Below are 21,382 nucleotides of genomic sequence, written 5' to 3'. Positions count from 1 at the left end.
GTCCTGGATAACAAGCTTAAACAGAACCTTTTGTTGTGCCTAGTATTCTCAGGACTCCAAAATGAGGCCTCCTTTTTCTAACTGCGGGCTGAAGTGGTTCATTACTGCTGTTTCCTCCGCCCGGCCAGGGCTCAGCCATTCCCACTACTGAAGGTCTGTAACTTCCTTAAAAAGGAAGAAGGAAAACATGGCCCAGAAAGGTCTTGTTAGCACTTCCTATGTGAAATTAGCAGCTTTCTAAAAGGTACAACTCCAATTACCTCACATTGTGGAGGCGAGCACAAACTCCAGTCTGCACAGCCCAGCCAGTGACATTCTGTCTTTCTGGAGTTACTTCCCTAATTAGGAATGAAGAAGCTCTATTCTGCTGAGTGCATCTATTTACAGTGGCCACAATGCTTTAACTTGAGCATCCTTCTCAAAGACCAGTGTTAAAAAACACAAGTGCTCTTTTCGCAGAGCAGGCAATGGTGAGGCGACACATTCCTAACGGTTACGCCCTGGGGGGGGGGGGAGTGTCGCAGCTTTAGCAGGATTGTTAACACTTCAGGGTTCATTTTCCACAATGACGCCCCTGCCCAGAGAGCTCTGGGAATGACAGTGGACAATGGGGAGGCCTTCTTAGGAGGGTCTAATGATGGAATCAAAAGAAAAATATTTATTGCTTTTGACAGTCCCACAAGGGGCACAAATCCTTGTCGTGGCTAAAGTTCCCCTAGCTGTTGCAGGAAGGCGACTCCCAGGGACTCAAACAGTCCCACTTCCTTTGTTAGGAGGCTGAGTACCAGGGCCAAGCTGGGAAATTAAAGATTAAGTTCATTAAGGTAAGATAATGGTGTGGAGGCATTGTTGTTGATACAGGTGGAGCGGTGGGGGCTGGGGTAGGACGCCATTCGCCATTTACATGTAGGGACGGCCCATTAAACAGGCTTAACAGACGGGCCACGCAAATATGTTTATTATTTGCCTGATGGCTGACCTGTGCGTCGGCTGTTTCCTTAGTCAACAGCCCCCGGCCCCCCTCCTCCCCCAGGAGGGCCAGGGCTCCCCGCCGGGAGCCAGGTGGAGGAGCCGGGAAGCTCTGCGCAGAGGGGAGGCAGCCAATGCAGCGGCCTGCCCTCGGCCTCCTGGCCGTCCCCAGCCCCCTCGGCCCCCGGGGAGAGGTTTGTCTTCGGATCGAACAGCGTGAGCCCTGAGTTTTCACTCCGGAAACTTCTCCCGGGCTTGCTTTCCTCCCCCCTGGGACCCGACAGCGCTGCAAGCGTGGGCCCCACCCGCGCGGGCACATCCTCTCTGCTTTGTCCCTGTAAACTGCCCCTCGCCTGGCCCCCTCCCCAACGTGGAGACCCACGAAGACGGAGAACTTTGGGGCGGAATGGCGGCCTTCTTGGGGGGCCTGAGGTCCCGGCCGTCTGTCGGAAGAGAGGAGGTGGCGAGGAGGTGCCCAGCCCGAGCCTGGCCTGGGGCGGCGGAGTCAGTGGCTCCCTGGCAAAGCCCCCGGCGGAAGGGCCGGGCTTCGCCTCTGGTGGAGTCAGTAGTTCGCCTCTGGTGCCTCCACGTCTGTTTTCTGTTTCTGGTAAGGAACTGAGAAATGGAGTTGGGATCGGAGATCCCAGAGAGCGGTGGCTGATCACCCGACACGAAAGCTCACCTGCTCTCCCTCCCCTGCCACCCCGCCCCCAACTCCTGACCCCCTCCGGGGAAAATAAACAGTGTCATCCTGATTACGGTCAATAGAATCCTAAAAACCGCCCGAGCATGGGGACACCTTCTGAGAAGACCCTAGAATTTAGTTAGTGTTGGTGTGTGGGGGGGAAAGAACTCAATTTTGGAGTGGTTTAAAAAAATGCGCAGATACACTCACGTGGGGAGAATTACAGGAGGAAGCATGAACTCGTTTTGATCCATTCCGCCGGTGTCACGTCTCCGAACTTGTTGGTGTTTTCTTTAAAAAGCAAAGCTTGCGTGAGATTGTTGATTCCCTTTAGCCTGTCAGGCTTGCACAATGCGGAGTGGAGCCGCGAGGTATTTTCATACAGTCTGTAAGAGAAGTTTTTGAATCAAGCATTTTCAACAGAATGTGTCCATTGGTTTGGGCAGAACTTGAAATAATTCACAAGCAAGCAACATTTACCAAACATCTTGGTGCTTTACGCCTCCCATGCCTGTGTCAGAACTTCTTTTTTATTTATTTCTATAAAGTGTTCTTTGTCCTTGAGAATGTTGAATAGTCTTCTTTCAAAAGTTATCAGGGACCGGTCTGATAAATCAGACGAGAAATTAGGAACATCTGAGTTATTTTCTAAGATGGGTTAATGAAGAGATGAGGATTTGCATTTTCTTTTAAAGACCTAATGAGCAAGTAAAACAGAGGAGGGAGGCAGGGGGCTTGGCTGTCACATTGTGATTTATCAGAAAGCAGAAAGGAAAATTTGATACAGACAAGATTCCAGGCTGCAGCTTGCTGGGAATGTGTTAACTTTTTGAGAACAACGGTGTAATCGCTGGCCTTTCACAACGGCAGATACAGTTTGAAAACTGCACACAATGTCCTCAGACTGTGTGCACTTCAGCAGTTATCTCCATAAACCCAAGAGAGGAACGGTTCTGTCAACAATCGGGAGAGAAGCCTGCTGCTCCCTGCACTGGGAGAGGCGGCAATTGTGCGTTCAACCCTCCTGAATTAAGTGGCTTTTTTCTTTACTACTTAAAAAAATAAGTAAATAAACAGCCTGGCATCGCATTGTCATGAAAGGGAGGAAGCCTTGTTCTGGAAACTATGAGCGTGACTCAGAAATGCCACCCTCAATGTGGGGCTGAGATTGGGGTTGGCGACAGGAGGGGTGTGCAGGCGAAGTCTGTCTTCTGCACTTGGGACATTTCTGATTCACTTTTTCTTTCCTTCTGCAAGGCTGCACTCCTTCCTCCCCTTTACATGGTAGCAGGAGTCTGAAAAACCCTTTAAACACTTCTCACTGAGCCGCGGGTGCTTGAAATAGTTCAGGTTATTTACATCACAATTTCTGGAAATTCTGTTGTAGCTTTTGTATTTTATCTGTTTAATAAGGATTTTAAAAAACTTCTTCTCATAAAACATTATTTATGACCTCTTTTGTACTCTGTAGTTGATTTGAAATTATGAAACTATATCATGTTGAATTTTAATGGAAGCTTGCTATCCCCTAATTGCTGCGTTTTTTAAGTCTTATATAAGGAAGCAAAATTCATATAGCTTAAATTTAACCAATTTAAGGTGTACAAGTCATTGACATTCAGTACATTCACCATGTTATGACTGTAGTTTATTTTTTAGTTATAATTTCTTTCAGTTGCAGAATCATAAGACTTAGAGAATAGTTATTTAATGCTAATATTCACTCAACAAACATTTATTGAGCAAATTCTTACAAGAGAAGACTAGGCTAAGCCTACTGGGGATTTTAAAGATGACAAAGGACTGTCATGCCCTCGAGACATTATCTTTTTAAATCTAGGAGAAGCAAAGCTTGTGCTAAAGGCATCAATAACTTTTGGAAAATTAATTGACTCAATAAACATTATTCCACCCCACAGAGTTTTATCAACCTAAAAGCATCGTGGTATTGCTAAGTATTTTGCAGTAGCAGCAGCCAATATAATTAGACTGCAAAGATTGGAGAATATTTATTGTGCTGTTTTTCTCACAGTGATTTTCTTTTCCCTGACATGTTCCCAAGTTTTCAAAACTTACACTCTTTAAGCTGAACTTTGTTCACACGTCTGCATTCATACTTTGTTAGGGGTATGTCTAGTATTTGGCTTTGGTGGGTAAATTTCAGCGTATGTGACTATAAAAGGGTAAGTGGAGTCTCCAAAGGAACAGAAATTGCTTAACTTTGCTGAAAAGTGATGTTTCTCAAGGGAATTTTAGACAACAGTTTTAAGCACCTTAGATAGGTACTAATAAAAGTACTGATGCCAACAATATGTTTAGCTTAAAAGTAAATTTTTTAAAGAGTGTGCATTTTTTTAAGTTTATTTATTTATTTGAGAGGTAGAGTTACAGTGAGAGGGAGAGACAGAGAGAAAGGTCTTCCATCTGCTGGTTCACTCCTTAAATGGCCACAACAGCCACTGCTGGGCCAATCCGAGGCCAGGAGTCAGGGCCTTCTTCTGGGTCTCCCACATGGGTGCAGGGCCCCAAGCACTTGGGCCATCTTTCACTGCTCTCCCAGGCCATAGCAGAGAGCTGGATTGGAAGAGGAGCAGCCAGGACTAGAACCGACGCCCATATGGGATGCTGGCACTACAGGCGGAAGATTAACCTACTGCGCCACAGTGCTGGCCCCAAAAGTAGATTTTAAAGATTGAAATTGTTTAACATAAAAAGAAAGGAAAGCATGATCTGTTAAATTATTTATATTTCCTTGAAAAATATTTATCCTTCAAGTAAAACCCATATTTTGAAGATGATGCTGATGGCGATGGTGATGGTTGGGGGGCAGATTTGGGGTGAAAGAACGATCACAGAGGAAATGTGACAAAGAACTTATGGTTTGTATAAGGGAGTTTAAGAGGTTGTGGAAAATGGAACTAAAAGGTAAATTTATTTTTTAAGATTTTATTTATTTATTTGAGAGGTAGAATTACAGAGAGGGAGATACAGAAAAGTCTTCCATCTGCTGGTTCACTCCCCAAATGGCAGCAACAGTTGGAGCTGGGCTGATCCAGCCTGGAGCCAGGAGCTTCTTGTGGGTCTCCCATGGGGATGCAGGGACCCAAGCTCTTGGGCTATCTTCTACTGCTTTCTCAGGCCATTAGCAGGGAGCTGGACTGGAAGAGAAGCAGCCAGGACTCAAACCGGTGTCCATATTGGATGCCAGCACTGCAGGTGGAAGCTTAACCTTTTAAACCACAGTGCTGGCCACAAGGTAAATTTATTTTGGTGCAAAAAAGATTTGAAATCCTTGCACAGTTTTTCATAATATATGTTTTTCCATGCACTTTTAAAAGACCCCTCATATAGTTGTGTGTCATCAGTTAACAAAGTATCTTTTTTGGCCTAGAATATTGCAAAAGAACAAACCAACAAATGTTTATTGAGTCCCCTTTCATCGAATGCTGTGTGTAGCTTCTTTAGTGGGGTGAAGGTGATCGTCAAGAGCTTGATTGTCCTCACTCCCAATCCTAGATCTGCTACCTTCCAGCTCTGCGACTTTTGCAAAATTACTTGCTGCTCTGAGCCTCGATTCCCTCATCTGTAGGGACAGTAATAACTGACATGGTCTCCTATGAGGATCAGAAGTAGTAGGATGCTAAATCACGAAGCCAGTAGTTGCTCAAATCCATCAGTCCTGCACAAAGTGTGACATTCTATAGGGGCGAGCAAAGTACCTTTGGGTATGAGTTTTTCAAGTCATAAAACCTCAAATTAATTTATCATAGTGTGTATGGCTTCTGGGATATTATTGTACAAGCTACCCATGGAGAAAGGGAGATGTCAGAATTAGTCCTCTGAATGGAAATGTCTAGAATCTGGAGCTCTAGATTTAGCTGAATACCATCTCTTGCTGCCAGTGACAGCTTACAAACATGAGAAATTGTTTCAATTTGCCATCAGACTGAAACCATCCATTTATAGCTGAAGTGTGTCAAAATGTTGAGTATTTCCATAAAGATAAAAATGATTGGAATTGCCATGTTTAATTAGAATATTAATCTTCTGTCATCTTACATGATCTCGATTTATAGAATTTCTTATTTGCTGTTAAGATGTTTTATTATTAAATGAAAACCCTGCTGCTTATCCAATGCCTGATACTAACCTAAAGAAGAAGGTACAGTCTGCCAGGGTGGGGAGAGGTGACCCCTGTCTCTCCTACTTTGAAGAAGAAGTCATTGCCAGGGCAGCCAGAAAGACCAGCACCCTGTCTCTAAAGTCCTCCCGATGTCCAAAACATTTTAACAATAGATCTGGCTGGAATGCAAATGCTTTTGGAGAAGGGAATTCACAAAAGGGTCTTTTACCAATTCCTTTTCTGAGAATGAGGGTGTGAAGCTTGAAGATTACAAATGGGCAGAGGGAATCCATGTGCTGATTTTGTCATTTTGCTGAACCTGACCCTGAATCCAAAGAAAACTGGATTTCCTCTGTGGGAAGAGCCTGAAACTTTGCCATTAAGGAACTGATTGCTTGCTGGTGGGATGACTGGGGGTGACAGAGCTACAACAGCAGGCCCCCGGGGTCTATGCACTGGGTCCTTGGAAAGCACCTGGAGTAACCTCACGGGTCCTTACTTGGCACCACTGCCTTCTTAGCTTTGATTCAGCCCATCCTGCCTGGTTCCTCTGTCCAGCCAGCCTCCCCAGGTGACTCCTGCAGTGTTCAGGGGATGCCTCTTCCTGCTGCCTTCTTCCCTCCACCTCTTGTCCTCACCTTTGTCGAGACAGCTTCTGGCTTCAGCTCCCCTTGCACTGGTGAGCTGCCCCTATTACTCCTTCAGCATGGTTCAGGTCTCGGTGTGATTGACACTTTCCATCCCACAGAGCGATCCTGGCAGGGGGTGGCTCCGTAAAGGGCTCCACAAGTTTCCCACCCAAGCCTTTGTTGCACACCACTCAGTGGATTGTTAGCACTTCCTCGGCTGTGTTGAAGGTCAGCTCTCTAGTAGTGGTGGCACCTCAGCCTCAGGCCTGTGGGTCCGGACAGCAGCCGCTTGCCCTGGGAGGCTCCTAGAGGCCTGTCTCTCCTGCACTCAGCCTGTCCTCCTGCTTAGAGCAGCCTTAGCCTCCTGCTTAGCCATGCCTTCCCTGCATAATAGGGTTTTTCAAAAAGATTTATTCATTTATTTTATTTGTAAGGCAGAGTGACACAGAGAGAGGGAGGAACAGAGAGATCTTCAACTGCTGGTTCACTCCCCAAATGGCTGCAGTGGCTAGGGCAGGGCCAGACCAAAGCCAGGAGTACAGAACGCAATCTGGATTTCCATGTGTACTTGAGCCATCACTGGCTACCTCGCAGGCACTCTGATCGGGATGCAGGCATCCTAAATGCTGAGTCCAGCACCCCCTGTGCAGAACCTTTTCATCATCCCAAACAGAAACCCTGCACTTGTTAGGCACTGACTGCCTCTCCCTGGCCGCAGCTCCAGGTAACCGCTATTCTGCTTTCCGTCTCCAGGATTTTGCCTGTTCCCGACCTAACATAAGTGGAATCTCAAAAGATTTGTCCTTTTGTATCTGGCATTCTTGGCACCATGTCTTCAGGGTTCCTCCATGTTGTTGCATGTGTCCGGGCTTCACCCTGCTGAGGGGTCTGATTACGATCCCATTGCCTGTGTGCACCACCTGTTTATCCACTTGTCTCTGACAGACACTTGAGTTGTTTCTGCCTCTTGGCTACTGTGAATTAATGCCACTGTGGACATGGGTATGAGTGCATCTATGTGAAACACTGTTTTCAGTCCTTTGGGATAAAGAACTAGGAGTGGGATTGCTCGATCCTATGGTAATTCTATGTTTAACTGATTAGGGGATTGCCAAACAGTAATCACTTTTTTTTTTTTTAAGATTGATTTATTTGAAAGGCAGAATGAGAGAGAGAGAGAGAGATCAATCTTCCAACTGCTTGTTCACTCCTTAAATGACCACAATGGCCAGGGCTGGGCCAGGCTAAAGCCAGGAGCCTGAAACTCCGTCAAGGTCTTTCACATGGGTGCAGGGGCCAAGCACTTGGGCCATCTTCCACTGCTTTCCCAGATGTGTTAGCAGGGAGCTGGATCAGAAGTGGAGCAGCTGGAACTTGAATCAGTGCTCACACAGGATACTGGTGTCGCAGGCGGTGACTTAACTCACTGTGCCATGACACTGGCCCCACAATAATCAGTTTTATAGTGAGTGCTAATTCACATTTATAAGACGCTATGGTGTATCAAGTACCAGTTGTTACATTAGCTTTTCAGAGCAAGCCCGTGAGACAAAGTCCAGTCACCTGTGCCACCTTTTATTCAGGTGAGGAAAACAAGGCCTAACATGACTCAGCAACTCAATCACTCTGTTGGGTCACTCAGCTTGTCCATGGGGACTTTGGCCTCAAAACACAGCTGTATGGCTTTCTGATACCCCATGGCAGCCCTCCAGCGACTCCCACTGCTTTAGCAAAGAGAGACCCTTAGGGCACGTTGATTACACACATGTCCTCTGCCAGACTGCCAACTTCAAGGATAGCGATCTTTGTCTTCCCCCTACTGTGCAGCGGCTGGTCCCTGATAATTGTCAGTTGAGTGCATAAGTGAATGAATGGGTTCTTGGTGGAGATGGAGGTGACGAGAGGGAGGCACCGTAGCAGAGAAGTGGGCCAGAGGGCCTCGTGGAAACTTCTTACTCTGCCCCAGAAGCGTAGGCAGAGCAGGTGTCTTTACATCAGTGGTGGCCTCTGCTCCCTGACTCATCTGAAACGTCATTTCTTGCTCCATTTTCCCTGCATATTCCTGCTCACATCCTGGTGTTTTTGTTTGTTTTTATATAAAATGTGATATCATTCTAATGATCATTCTTTTTTAAATATTTATTTATTTATTTGAAAGAGTTACACAGAGAGAGAAGGAGAGGCAGAGAGAGAGGTCTTCCATCCACTGGTTCACTCCCCAAATGGCTGCAATGGCCTGAGCTGTGCCGATCGGAAGCCAGGAGCCAGGAGCTTCCTCCAGGTCTCCCATGCGGGTGCAGGGGCACAAGCATTTGGGCCATCCTCCACTGCCTTCCCGGGCCACAGCAGAGAGCTGGACTGGAAGTGGAGCAGCCGGGACTTCAACCAGCGCCCTTATGAGATGCCGACACTGCAGGCAGCAGCTTTATCCACTGTGCCACAGCGCCGGCCCCGGTTTGTTTTTAAGATTTATTATTTAAAAAGCAGAGTTAGAGAGAATGGGAGAGACAGAGAGATCTCCCATCTGCTAGTTTACTCCCCAGATGGCTGCAATGGCCAGGACTGTGCCAGCTGAAGCCAGGAGCCAAGGGTTTCATCTGGGTCTCCCATGTGGGTGACAGGGGCCCAAATGCTTGGGACATCTTCTGCTGCTTTTCCCAGGCCATTAGCAGGGAGCTGGATGGGATGTGGAGCAGCCAGGACTCAAACCAGTGCCTGTATGCAATGCCAGTATTGCAGGCAATGGCATTACCTGCTATGCCACAACACTAGCCCATCACATCCCATTTAGATGGTCACTTTACACCTCTGCCTCCCCAGATGGACTGTGGATTCCCTGAAGTCCAGCATCAGAGCCCTGAACAGTTCAAGTGCAGAGCAGGCCCTCAGTCTGCAGTTAGTGACCAGGTGCATCATGGAGGGACTATGCCTCTGGAAGTTGCTCCTTTTCACTGCCCCTTACGTCAGTGGGAGAGCTGTTAGAACACAGGATGCCCAGTTCAGTTCGAATTTCAGACAAATTATGAATTTCTTTTAAAGATTTATCATATTTATTTGGAAGGCAGAATTACAGACAGAGGTAGAGCCAGAGAGCAAGAGGTCTTTTATCCACTGGTTCACTCTCCAAATGACAGCAATGGCCAGAGCTGAGCTGATCCAAAGCCAGGAGCTAAGAGGTTCTTCCGTGTCTCCCATGTGGGTGCAGGGTCCCATGGACTTAGGCCATCTTCTACTGCTTTCCCAGGCCATAGCAGAGAGCTGGGTCAGAAGTAGAGTAGCTGGGACTTGAACCAGTGCCCATATGGGATGCTGGTGCTGCAGGCAAGGGCTTTAATCTACTGCACCACAGCACTGGCCCCAAGTGATGAATTATTATCTTCAGTATAGCACATGCTAATACTAGGAATTATTTGCTGTTTATCTGAAATTCAAATTCAACTGGGTGACCTGTATTTTTATTTGCTCATATGGCAACTCTCATCCCTAGATACTTATTACTTACTCACGTCACCAAAAGCCTGCTGAGGAGAGAGTAGGAAATGGGTTTCCCAGGTCAAAATACTTTTAATTTGAAAAATACATATGGGGAGTCTTTCCTTCTAAGTGGAAAATAGTCCCAGAGCCTGCGGCGAGTCCACTCCCATCTGAAGTCACAGCCCTTGCCTCCTCTCGGTGCTTTTCTGACGTCACAGTATTTCCAGTGTCCACTCTGGTTCTGGCTGGTCCGGACACCCAGGCCACTTGCTCTAGGGATGTGCCTGCTTGTAGCTACTTGGGTTTTTCCAGAAGCCTGCTTTTCACTGTGGCACCAGTAGGAGACTGCCCAGTGTCCTAGAGAGTCCTGCCGGCTCACCGGACAGCCCTGGGATCGGCCCTCCTCCCAGATGTGCCACGGACTTCCGGAGACAGGAGGGGAAGGCGCCCCAGGCGGAGCAGGCCACTGCCTCCTCCACCAAGATGGGGATGGTGCCGGAAGGAACGAAGAAAGGCCAGGAGCACCATCTGTTTGGTGTTCCCCGTGTGATTTTCCTCCTAAGCACTGGGTTGCAACACCCTCCTGCGGCTTTTCTAACTCAACTAATTTAATCTTGCCAGGACGCAGTTACGTAGGTGTTTGCTGATTTGGGGATTTTTTTAAAAAATCTATTAACTTTTCAGCTTTAGATGAAAAGACACAAATTGGGGTGAGGCAGTGGTGGACAGGAGTAGTGGACAGGAAGTGGCAGGGGCTCAGCCCCTGGTGACCAGCAGCCATGTGAATGGAGGAACCAAGAACATAGATGCTGTGGAATCGGGCTCTTTCGAATCTTTGGGGTTCCACCCAGACAGTGGGGGAGGCAGGGACAGGAGACGGGCAGAGGAAGTCCTACAACCCAGAACAGCCAAGTTACCCACCCAGACTTGAGCCCTGGATCTTAGGTGGTTCTTGGCTGACGAGCCTGATGCCTGTGTCTTTCCAGAGCCTCCATTCCCTCTCCCTGCCAGCACTAAGGGCCACCTGGATGGGATACAGGGAGGCTGCAGGAACTGTCGAGGGCCCAGCACCATGCATAGTTAGGAGAACGGGTGTCATCTGAAGTCTAGGCTCAGGAAGTCCAGCCCGGGCAGCCCTGTGGGGGTGGGGCGGCCGGAATGTCCAGTGGCACCATGCAGGTTGAGTTATTTTCTGAAAGCTCTGCTCTCCGCTGAGAAAGGAGATGGAACTTGCCCCAGAACCTGAAATCCCAGTTCCCTGGAGCTGTCCCTCATTTGATGGGAGCTGGTGGAACCTGACTGACATAGGGCCAGGCAGTCCATGGGAAATAAGCCTGCCCTGGGGTGGGCACGCCTCACACAGAGCACCCCTCAGAGATCTCACCACTTGCTTCTCCATCCAGTCCCATCTCTGAAGAGCGAATTATATGGGGTAGAGGAACCCAAGGCTGTGATCTAGAGCCCATGACTGGAAAAACCACAAAACCGAGACGAGGTCCATGGAGATTTCATCCTCCCATGATAGCCTCCACATGATCCTCTAGGAGGACTGGCGTGCGAGTTGCCTGCAGCCACCCAGTCAACAAGGAAGAGCCAAGAGAGGGAGTGGGGGTGGAGAAGGGAGAAGGTTAGGGTCAGTGGGGACCATAAGCCCCATCATGTGGGGCCTCTGTGGGCACAGAGAAACCATCTGGAAACTTGTGAACCCTCAGAAAGAGCCAAAGAATGGGTCAGGTCCAATCATCCAGAAGTCTGAGTCCAAAAGACATCTCCTGTCCTCTTCCTGGACCTTGAGGTCTCCACCCAGCCAACACTGTATGGTCAGTTTGCAAACATCTAAGAAATCAGATGCTGGAGTTTTATTGTCCCTACTCCTCTACCTTTTGTCACAATGTGGAAAGTTATGTTCATTCCAAGTAGACACCGTGGGTGAACCCACTGGGAATGGTGCTTTTCTGGTGACACATGGGACAGAAAGAGCTGAGCTGGCACTGAGCACTGAGGGGTGTGAGAGCAGGTCAGGTCTATGGTTGGGGAGTGGGGAGGTGGGGCCCGGACCCACATTTTTTTTTTTTTTTTTGAGAGACAGAGTTAGACAGTGAGAGAGAGAGACAGAGAGAAAGGTCTTCCTTCCATTGGTTCACCCCCCAAATGGCCACTATGGCCAGCACGCTGTGCCTAGCCAAAGCCAGGAGCCAGGTGCTTCCTCCTGGTCTCCCATGCAGGTGCAGGGCCCAAGCACTTGGGCCATCCTCCACTACCTTCCCGGGCCATAGCAGAGAGCTGGACTGGAAGAGGAGCAAGCAGGACAGAATCCGGTGCCCCAACCGGGACTAGAACCCAGTGTTGGCGCTGCAGGCGGAGGATTAGCCTAGTGAGCCGCGGTGCCGGCCCCCATATTGTTTTAGGAACAGAATTGGGGTGGGGCCAGGATACTGAGCAGTGTCAAGGAGTGGACCCTTCCTCTCGGAGGTTCCCCCTCCTCACTGCCCTGGGCCTGGGCCTCTCTCCCAGGTCCATTACTTCTTGCCATTTGTGTGTTGATGTGAGGATGGCTGGGGGCAGGGGTGGGGGGCAGCTGCGTGCTGGCCTCTTGTATAATCCGATAATTGGCTGTAATCCGTGTATGAAATATTTGGAGATCTGCCTCCCCATTAACTCCTACTTGAAGCATAATCGCATCCCCACATACAGGCCTTGGGGCCACGTTCTCCCCTGACGTCGCTAAAGCTCCCATCTCGGCTTCAACTCTACCCAAGACTTTTGTAATTGCCGCCCCTGTTTGTTACATTTTTAACTTTTCTACACATCTTTAAAAAAAAAAATCCCTATTCAAGGAGAAGGGGCACCTCTGATGTCTCGGAGTAAATCTGGGTGTAAAATGCACAGAAGCTGATGGCGAGGGCGTCTGGGTGGCAGAATGTGCGTGCGCCCCGTGGGACCAGGGGCAGAATGTGCGTGTGGGACCAGGGAGGGTCTTGCTGAGAGTCCTGAGCGTGGGGGTAAGATGTCAGGGTGGCGAGGAATCCATGTTACAGGTGTGAAACTTTAGCAGTGCCTCTGATTGTCATGGAAACAGCACAGGGAGGTGGTTTAGATGTGGGAGGGCCGGGATGGGAGGCCTGCACCTCGTTCTAGGCAGGAAGGACCACGAGCCTTCATGGACAGGGGTGTGTGTGAAGAGTGGTTTGGAGCTCTCTTCTCCATGAGCTGGCCTCTGAGTAATGCTGAGAACTGTATTCTCGGGGTGGGAGACCACCGGAGGAGAGGCTGGAGGAGAAGAGAGGGAATAAGAGGGGCTAGGACTCCCTTAGGTGTTCAGAACCGGCAGTGTCTGCACGAAAGAAGCTTGCCAACCCCTCAGGGGTAGGAGAAAGCAGCCTTCAGCAGGACGGTCCCAGAGAGGTTTGATTAGGGCTGGGATGTTGTGCTGAGCGTGATGCTAAATCCTGGTGGACAATTACTGAGTCACCCGGGCAGGGCTGGCTTTGGAGGCAGATGCACTAGGTGGTGACGTAGCTGATGCTTTTGGGTGGGGGTGGGGGGGGTCAGGAGGTACCAAAAGGGCCCTTCAGTTCCCAGATATCCCTTGTCCCAGGCCTGGGGTCCCACCATTTGAGTGCTGTGCCTTTGGCTAAAGCATAGCTACCCCTGGTGTCCTCTCCTAGGAGGAATCCGCCCACTGCAGCCCAGGGCTGACCAGTTTATCAAATGCTTTGGCAAGACCAGGACAGCCTGGTGCCCCAGGGCACTTGCACAGGGGAGGGGCTCCTGGAAGAAGGGACTGGGTGAAGAAATGAGACCTGGGACTTGCCCAAGGCAAGTTTTCCCTTCCTCCCAGCGTCTGTTCACGTGCCCTTCGAGACTCTGGATGCTGCACTCCCAGCATTCCCTGCAGTTCCCGGCATGCCTCTCTCCTGCCAGGCGTGGCGTGGCGTCTCTGGAGGTTGCGGGGCTGCTGCTCTGCAGAGAGGCCATTGCTGAGTAAAACGCATCAGCCGAGAGACCCCCAACGTGGGGAAGGGAGGGGCTGAGGAAAGGGCTGCTCCCGCTGCTGGGCCTGGTTAGCCCTGTGAGGAGGGCAGCCGCATTAAACACGGGATGTCCAGTTACCCTGGACACTCAGGTCAACACCAATGATGTTTTTTAGTGCAAGTACGTCACCTCTATTGCAAGAGACGTGATTATTATCATTCATTGTGTCTGAAATTCAGATCTAACTAGGTGCTCCATGTAGTTAATTTGCTGAATGTGCTAGCCCTGTCTGAGAGCCTCTGGGAATCCCAGGATCCTACCTTCCCTTCCTTAAGCCATAGCTTCTATTCCTCTCCTTCTCCCCTTCCCACTCCTGCTCCCTGTTCCCTCCTCACCCCTCGCCTCCCCCTTCAAGAACAGAAGGTCTAGAGTCAGACACCCCTGCGTGCAGTCCTCGCTCCATTGTTTACCAGCGGAATGACCCTGAGCAAATGCCTTAGCCTCTCTGAGCTGTAGTCCCTCGGGTGGCATAGGGATGATACCAGGCTTCATGAGGCCACTCCAAGAATGAAGTGAGCTCACGTGCAGGAAGGACCAAGTACAGAGCCTGACATCGTGAAACCCACAAACAGCTTTGAGCTGCCGCTCCGGTTGCATGCGTGCAGGCACTGGTTGCATGCCTGTTTCAGTCCAGGTGCACACACCTCTTCCGGCACCAAGAGAGTCCCCCACACAGCAACAGCTGAGACCTCACGCTTGCAGGACTAGCTGTGCCACGCACTTCACAGCCCACCGAAAAAACCTAGAGGCTTTTCCTCTCCTCTGTCAACTCTTGGATATCTCACTCCTGCTTGTTTGCCTTTTTTTTTTTTCTAAGCGTGCCCTATCCATGGGAGGTGGGCAGCCTCTCTTTCTCCCTCTCTCAGTGGTAATACTAATGGGCTCTGTGGTTCGCAGCCATATTTGGCCCCTGAGTATCCCTTTCCTACCTCACCCTCCTTTCTGTGTTATCCATGCAGGTACGATGCTCTCCCCCAGAAACTGTTCTGGGGAGAATAGGGTTCTGTTTCTCCCTCCTCTGTGGAATGGGGGCCAGGGACTCCCCACATGTGACACTCATTTGCACTCATCCTTACAGCAACTCTCTGACACAGACATGATTAATATTGCCATTGACAGATAAGGAAAGTGAGCTCAGAGAGGTGTATCTGTCTGGTTTTTTGTTGCTATAACAAAATACTCAAGCTGGGTAACTTATAAAGCCAAAGTGTTTGTTTGGCTCATGATCCTGGTGGCTGGGCCTTCCCAGGGGCATGGTGTCAGCGTTCTGGCAAGGGCCCCCTTGACGTCATCGCAATGCTGTGGAGAAGCAATGACGGAAATACTGCATACAGAAGGCAGATTTTCAAGCAGGGATGCAAGGGACTGGGGAGGGGTCAGGCACTCTTTTTCCAACAACCTGGTCTCTTGGGAATGAATCCATCCTACCCAGTCAGACCCCCTCCAAAGAGATGGCAGTGATCCATTCCTGAGGCTGGAGCCCCCATGACTTATTCACCTATCCCTCGGCCCCACTTCTTAAAGATCCACCACTGCAACACTGCCACACTGAGGACCAAGCTTCTAGCACACGAATCTCTGAGGGACAAGCCATCTTCCAACCCACAGCAAAGGAACCCCAACCAATCAATTGAGGAAATGATAATCCAGTAGAAAAGTGGGCAATGAATATCAATGGGCAGCTCATTATGGAAAAAAGCCTGGTCAGTAAACATTTGGAAAATTTTCCCACCGATTAGGGAATTGCACATTAAAACAAGAATAGGATATCACGGCTGGTGCCACGATTCACTAGGCTAATCCTCTGCCTTGCGGCGCTGGCACACCGGGTTCTAGTCCCGGTCGGGGCGCCGGATTCTGTCCTGGTTGCCCCTCTTCCAGGCCAGCTCTCTGCAGTGGCCCGGAGTGCAGTGGAGGATGGCCCAAGTGCTTGGGCCCTGCACCCCATGGGAGACCAGGAGAAGCACCTGGCTCCTGCCTTTGGATCAGCGCGGTGCGCCGGCCGTGGCGGCCATTGGAGGGTGAACCAATGGTAAAGGAAGGCCTTTCTCTCTGTCTCTCTCTCTCTCTCACTGTCCACTCTGCCTGTCAAAAAATTAAAAAAAAAAAAAAAGAATAGGATATCACTCATCACGTGCTGCTGTTTGGCCAAAGAGTGGCTTTGTCTGATGATAGCCATGGGCCTGTAGGAATGTAGATGGGTAGATAACTCTGGAAGGCAATTAGAAAGTACCTGGTAAAACTGAAGATGTGCCCCGGGGTGCCACAACTCCACATCTGGTGGAGAAACACCCATCTAGTGCTCACGGAAGTGCAGGATCACTACTGTTCATAGAAAGAGCAAAGTGGAAACAGCCCACCAGGCTCTCTAGGACAGGAGTGACAAAGCAGCGTCCAGGCCAAAGCTCGCCCACCTCCTGCTCTCACACAGCATGCGAGCTGAGGATGGTTGGAGTAAAAGAATATTTTGCGACACATGAAATTATACCAACTAACAAATTTCCCTGTTGGAACACAGCCACACTCATTGGTTTCCAGGCTATTTATACCTGCTTCACCTCCATAATTGTAGAGTAAAATCATTGCAAAAGACCAAATGGCCTAACATATTTGACATCCAGCCCCTTATAGAAAATGATTGCTGACCCCTGCTCTGGGACTTGGGACAGCAAACAATGGCTTGACCTCAGAGCAGAATACTATACAGCAGATCCAAAAGGGGTAAATCTCAAAATACAGAAGTATGGAAGTAGGGGAAAAAGGAAATTTCATGAGGATCCATAAAATATGGTACCCTTCACACAAAATTTTAAGCCCAGGAAAGCTGTGTAAATTGTATATACAGGCACACACATACATACATGTGTGTATATATACACAAATGTATATTTAGTAAACTTTCTAAAAATGCACTGGATTGGTAAACACCAACTTCAAAAAACTGGTAACCTTTGGAGAAGAAGGCAGAGGGGAAGATAATAGGAGAGTTTTAACTGTGACTATTTCAATTCTTCTTTTAAAAGGGTGACAAATAACACCCAGTATGACGTTTATGTATTGAATGCTGAAGGTCCACTTGAAAACCCAACCTCTTCTGGGAAGTATATCCTGTGTCCCCTCCTCCACCATGACCTCTCACCTCAGAACTTCCCTAGTATGAGGGGTCTTCAAAAAGTTTGTGGAAAATGCAGATTATGAAAAAACTATACATGAATTTAAAATTCTTTTTGCACCAAAATAAACTCATGCTGACTTGTTATAAATGTCTGAATAGGACCTAGTTTGAGGCCCTAAGAAGGATAAGACACCAGTTTAAAAACAGCCCCTATTAGCCGGTGCCGCAGCTCACTAGGCTAATCCTCCGCCTTGCGGCGCTGGCACACCGGGTTCTAGTCCCGGTCGGGGCGCCGGATTCTGTCCCGGTTGCCCCTCTTCCAGGCCAGCTCTCTGCTGTGGCCAGGGAGTGCAGTGGGGGATGGCCCAAGTGCTTGGGCCCTGCACCCCATGGGAGACCAGGAGAAGTACCTGGCTCCTGCCATCGGATCAGCGCGGTGCGGCGGCCATTGGAGGGTGAACCAACGGCAAAGGAAGACCTTTCTCTCTGTCTCTCTCTCTCACTGTCCACTCTGCCTGTCAAAAAAAAAAAAAAAAAAAAAAAACCTATCTGAGCAACATGAACCCTGCTAAAATGGAAGCAAGAACAAACATCAAGCTAATGGTGAGACTTGGATGGAAGAAAAGTGGACTCGTCCATCCCCGATGGAGAACTTATGAGGACAATGCTGCAAAGAATCAGCAGTTTACAAATAGGCAACTCATTTGGAGAAGGGACCAGCTGATGTTGAAGATGAAGTCTGCAGCAGCATTTCTACATCAAATTGCAAGGAAAAAAAATCATCTTCCTTGTGCCTTAATTGAAGAGTTCTGATGATTACCAGCAGAATCAACAGCCAGTGTCATGGACATCTCAACTGACTCTGGCGGAAAAATTTAAGTGAAACAGACTTTGTGCTTGATGGGCTCTAAAACTATTATGCCCAGATCAGCTGTAGACCAGAGGGAAACTTTCCATGCGAATTTTTAAAAATTTTTTTTATTTTTTGACAGGCAGAGTGGACAGTGAGAGAGAGACAGAGAGAAAGGTCTTTCTTTTCCGTTGGTTCACCCTCCAATGGCCACTGCGGCTGGCGCACCCCGCTGATCCGAAGCCAGGAGCCAGGTGCTTCTCCTGGTCTCCCATGGGGTGCAGGGCCCAAGCACTTGGGCCATCCCCCACTGCACTCCCTGGCCACAGCAGAGAGCTGGCCTGGAAGAGGGGCAACCGGGACAGAATCCGGCGCTCCGACTGGGACTAGAACCCGGTGTGCCGGCGCCGTAGGCGGAGGATTAGCCTATTGAGCCTGCGGCGCCCATGCGAATTTTCAACAAGCAGGAACAACATCAAAACATTTTTTCTTGCAAGCATTTTAACAGGAGATGAAACATGGCTTTACCAGCATGATCCTGAAGACAAAGTACAATCAAAGCAAAGGCTACTGAGAAATGGAAGAGACCCAAAGTCAAAGTGGACTGGCCAAGGACAAGGGTCATGGCAACAATTTTTAGGGGATGCTCAAGGCAGTTTCCTTGTTGACTCTGCTCATTAGGAGGGTGTGTTCAGAAAGTTAGCTAAAGCTTTAGCAGAACTGCCCCCGCAGCCCCCAGGGAAAATCCCACCAGAGTCCTTCTCCATCACAACAAAGTTCCTGCTCATCAAACAAGGACAATTTTGCATGAGCTTTGATGGGAAATCATTAATCATCACCTGGTCCTGTTTGGCTACTTATTTTCGTTTGTTAATATTAACAAAAAATTCTCTAAAGTGCATTCTCTTTTTTTTTTTTTCTTCAGTGAATCATGTAAAAAAGACTGTACTGCCATGGTTAAATTCCCAGCACCCTTAATTCTTTAGGGATGGTCTAAATGGCTGGTATCATCACTTAACAACACTGCCTTTTGATGGAGCTTATATTGAGAAATAAAGTATGTATTTTGGTTTCCATCTCTGAATTACACTTCCAAGTGGGATTTTGAAGTCCCCTCGGGTTTGTTATCCAGATTCCTGATGCAGTGCTTGGTTAGATGCCTTTTCACCTCTGTTTGGTCTGAGTGATTCGACCTCAAGGCCTGTACCGCATTTGTATTTTTCCACAATTCCTAGCACAGTCAGTATTCAATAAGTGTTTGCGAATAAATCAATGAATGAATGAAGAAAGGAAGCAGATTTGAAGATGTTCCTAGAATTCTGTTCCCGAGGGAGAGAGAGCCCCAAACTAGGTTGGGTGAGAGTCAGATCGCCACCCTCAGCCTGGCTTTGGGGAAGACCTGAGAGACCCTCTGAGGGGGGAGGGGGTGCTTGCCTGGGCACTGGCCTCAGAGGGGCAGGAGGGAGAGGGCCGAGCGGTGCCCAGGCTGGATGTGCATGGAGTAAGTGCAGGGGTCACTCAAGAGTGGCGGGGAAAGACCTTGGCATTGACTTCCTCTCGTGATATTTTTATTTTTTCTGTTTTTGCCCAATTACCTTAGACAATGCCTCCACACTGGCTAAGAAATGTGAAAACAGCTGAGGGAGAAATAAAGCAAAAGGGAAAAACAAGGAAAAAGAGTGTAAACAAAGATAGAATTCACCTTTCACTCGCCTGCAAAGTCCTCAGTTGGAGAATGAAGTTAAGACACAAAAGCTGCACCACAACAACGTTGTGGGGGAAGGCAGAGAGGGAGGCTGAACAGCCATTAAAGCAATTAAGAAAAGATTAAGGTCGCTGGTGGTGGAGAGAGAGAGAGACCCATTAATCAATAGGCCAGAAATCGCAGCAGGCTACAAAATTATAAAACTAGGCAAACTGGAGAACTACACAGGCTCGCCTCAACCAAGATGCCCAAGGAACTCAAAAACAAACATTATATTCATTTCTCAGGCTGGGGGAGAAAACAGTTCTTAGAGGAACTCTTTCCTTTTAATCAGCTAATGGAGACATCCTGAGGCGGGGGTGAGATCCACATTGATTTCAAGGAAATTCTAAAGCATTGTGGTCTAAAGAAAATTCGTGGTAACACATGATGAGCAATGTTACTGGGAGGGGGACCTTTTTGCAGAAAGCTGTGTGGGGGCCGGCGCTGTGGTATAGCGGGGTGGAGCCACTGCCTGCAATGCCAGCATCCCATATGGGCGGTGGTTCAAGTCCCAGCTGCTCCACTTCAGGTCCAGCTCTCTGCTGTGGTCTAGGAAAGCAGTGGAAGATGGCCCAGGTCCTTGGGCCCCTGCACCTGCTTGGGAGACCCAGGGGAAGCTCCTGGCTCCAGCTGTTGTGGCCAGTTGGGGAGTGAGTCAGCAGATGGAGGATCTGTCTCTCTCTCTCTCTCTCTCTCTCTCTCTCTGCCTCTCCTCCCTCTGTGTGACTCTCAATTTCAAATAAAGAAATAAATCTTAAAAAAAAAGGAAGAAAGCTGTGTGATCATAGTCTTGGTGCAGTGCAGAGGGTCCTAAAACAACCTGGGGAGAGTATATTATTGTTCCAAAATCTTTGCTGCCCCACTGACAGCAGCCTTGGCGTGCCCCCCCCCGCCCCAGCTGCAGCCAGTGCCATGTGTATCCTTTCCTAGCAGAACCGTTAGGAGCCACAGCATGTGGTTTGCTGTGTGTGTGTTTCTCTATTTGCAGCACTGACACAGTAGTGTTCAAGATAGATTTCCCCCAAGAGAACCAAGATGGGACCGGTACCTTGAGCAAGAAATACACTGCGTGGTTTCGTGCTTCTGAGAAATGTCTTGTTACACAACTTAATCCTGATGGATATATTTCTTTACAATATGACACTGCTGTGTGCAACCCTCACTGGCTCCCTATTTCTTCTTTGTTTTTTTTTTTTTTTTTTTTTTACAATTAGGTTTATTTATTTATTTATTATTTATGAGAGAGAGAGAACATGAACATACTCCAATCCTCTGGTTCACCCCCCAAATGTCTGTGATGCTCAGGGCTGGACCAGCCCAGTCAGGAGCCAGGGACCCCATGCAGGTCTTCCAGATGAGTGGAAGGACCTAACTACCAAAGCCATCACCTCCTGCCTCCCAGGGTCTGCTTTAGCAGGAAGCTGGAGTCAGGAGCAGACCTGAAACTCAAACACTCCAAGGTACAGCATGTGGATCTTTCCACCGGTGCCTTAACGTTGCGCCAACCACCCACTCCTGCTCCCCGCTTCTCACAGGGTAAATCCTGAGCTCCTGGTCCTGCCATCAACACCTGCCAGCTGCACGCGTTCACCTTGGATTCCTCCGTTCCTTTCCTTGCCCTGCTTGTCTCCTCCCTGTGCCCTGTGTCTGCTTGGCTGGGCACATTTCGTGGAGAAGGTCTCCTAGGTGAAGAGACCTGAACCACTCAGGCCTTTGATCATGCTCTCGACGTCCGCTGTATGAAGTCATCTTTCA

General features: G+C 48.9%; 1 long non-coding RNA gene across 1 annotated transcript in view; it reads left to right on the top strand.

The window, feature by feature from the left end:
* The first annotated feature begins 256 nt into the window (after positions 1-256).
* The window catches only part of LOC108176361 (uncharacterized), a 97,780-nt gene continuing 76,654 nt past the window's right edge, over positions 257-21,382 (top strand). The window contains exon 1 of the long non-coding RNA XR_011386927.1: positions 257-824. This is a non-coding gene — a long non-coding RNA (uncharacterized lncRNA). The remainder of the gene's footprint in view (positions 825-21,382) is intronic.

Source organism: Oryctolagus cuniculus, chromosome 2 (genome assembly GCF_964237555.1).
Source record: "Oryctolagus cuniculus chromosome 2, mOryCun1.1, whole genome shotgun sequence".
NCBI classification, from domain to species: domain Eukaryota; kingdom Metazoa; phylum Chordata; class Mammalia; order Lagomorpha; family Leporidae; genus Oryctolagus; species Oryctolagus cuniculus.
The sequence above is the reverse complement of the archived record's forward strand: the minus strand, read 5'-3'. Positions and strand labels throughout refer to the sequence as shown.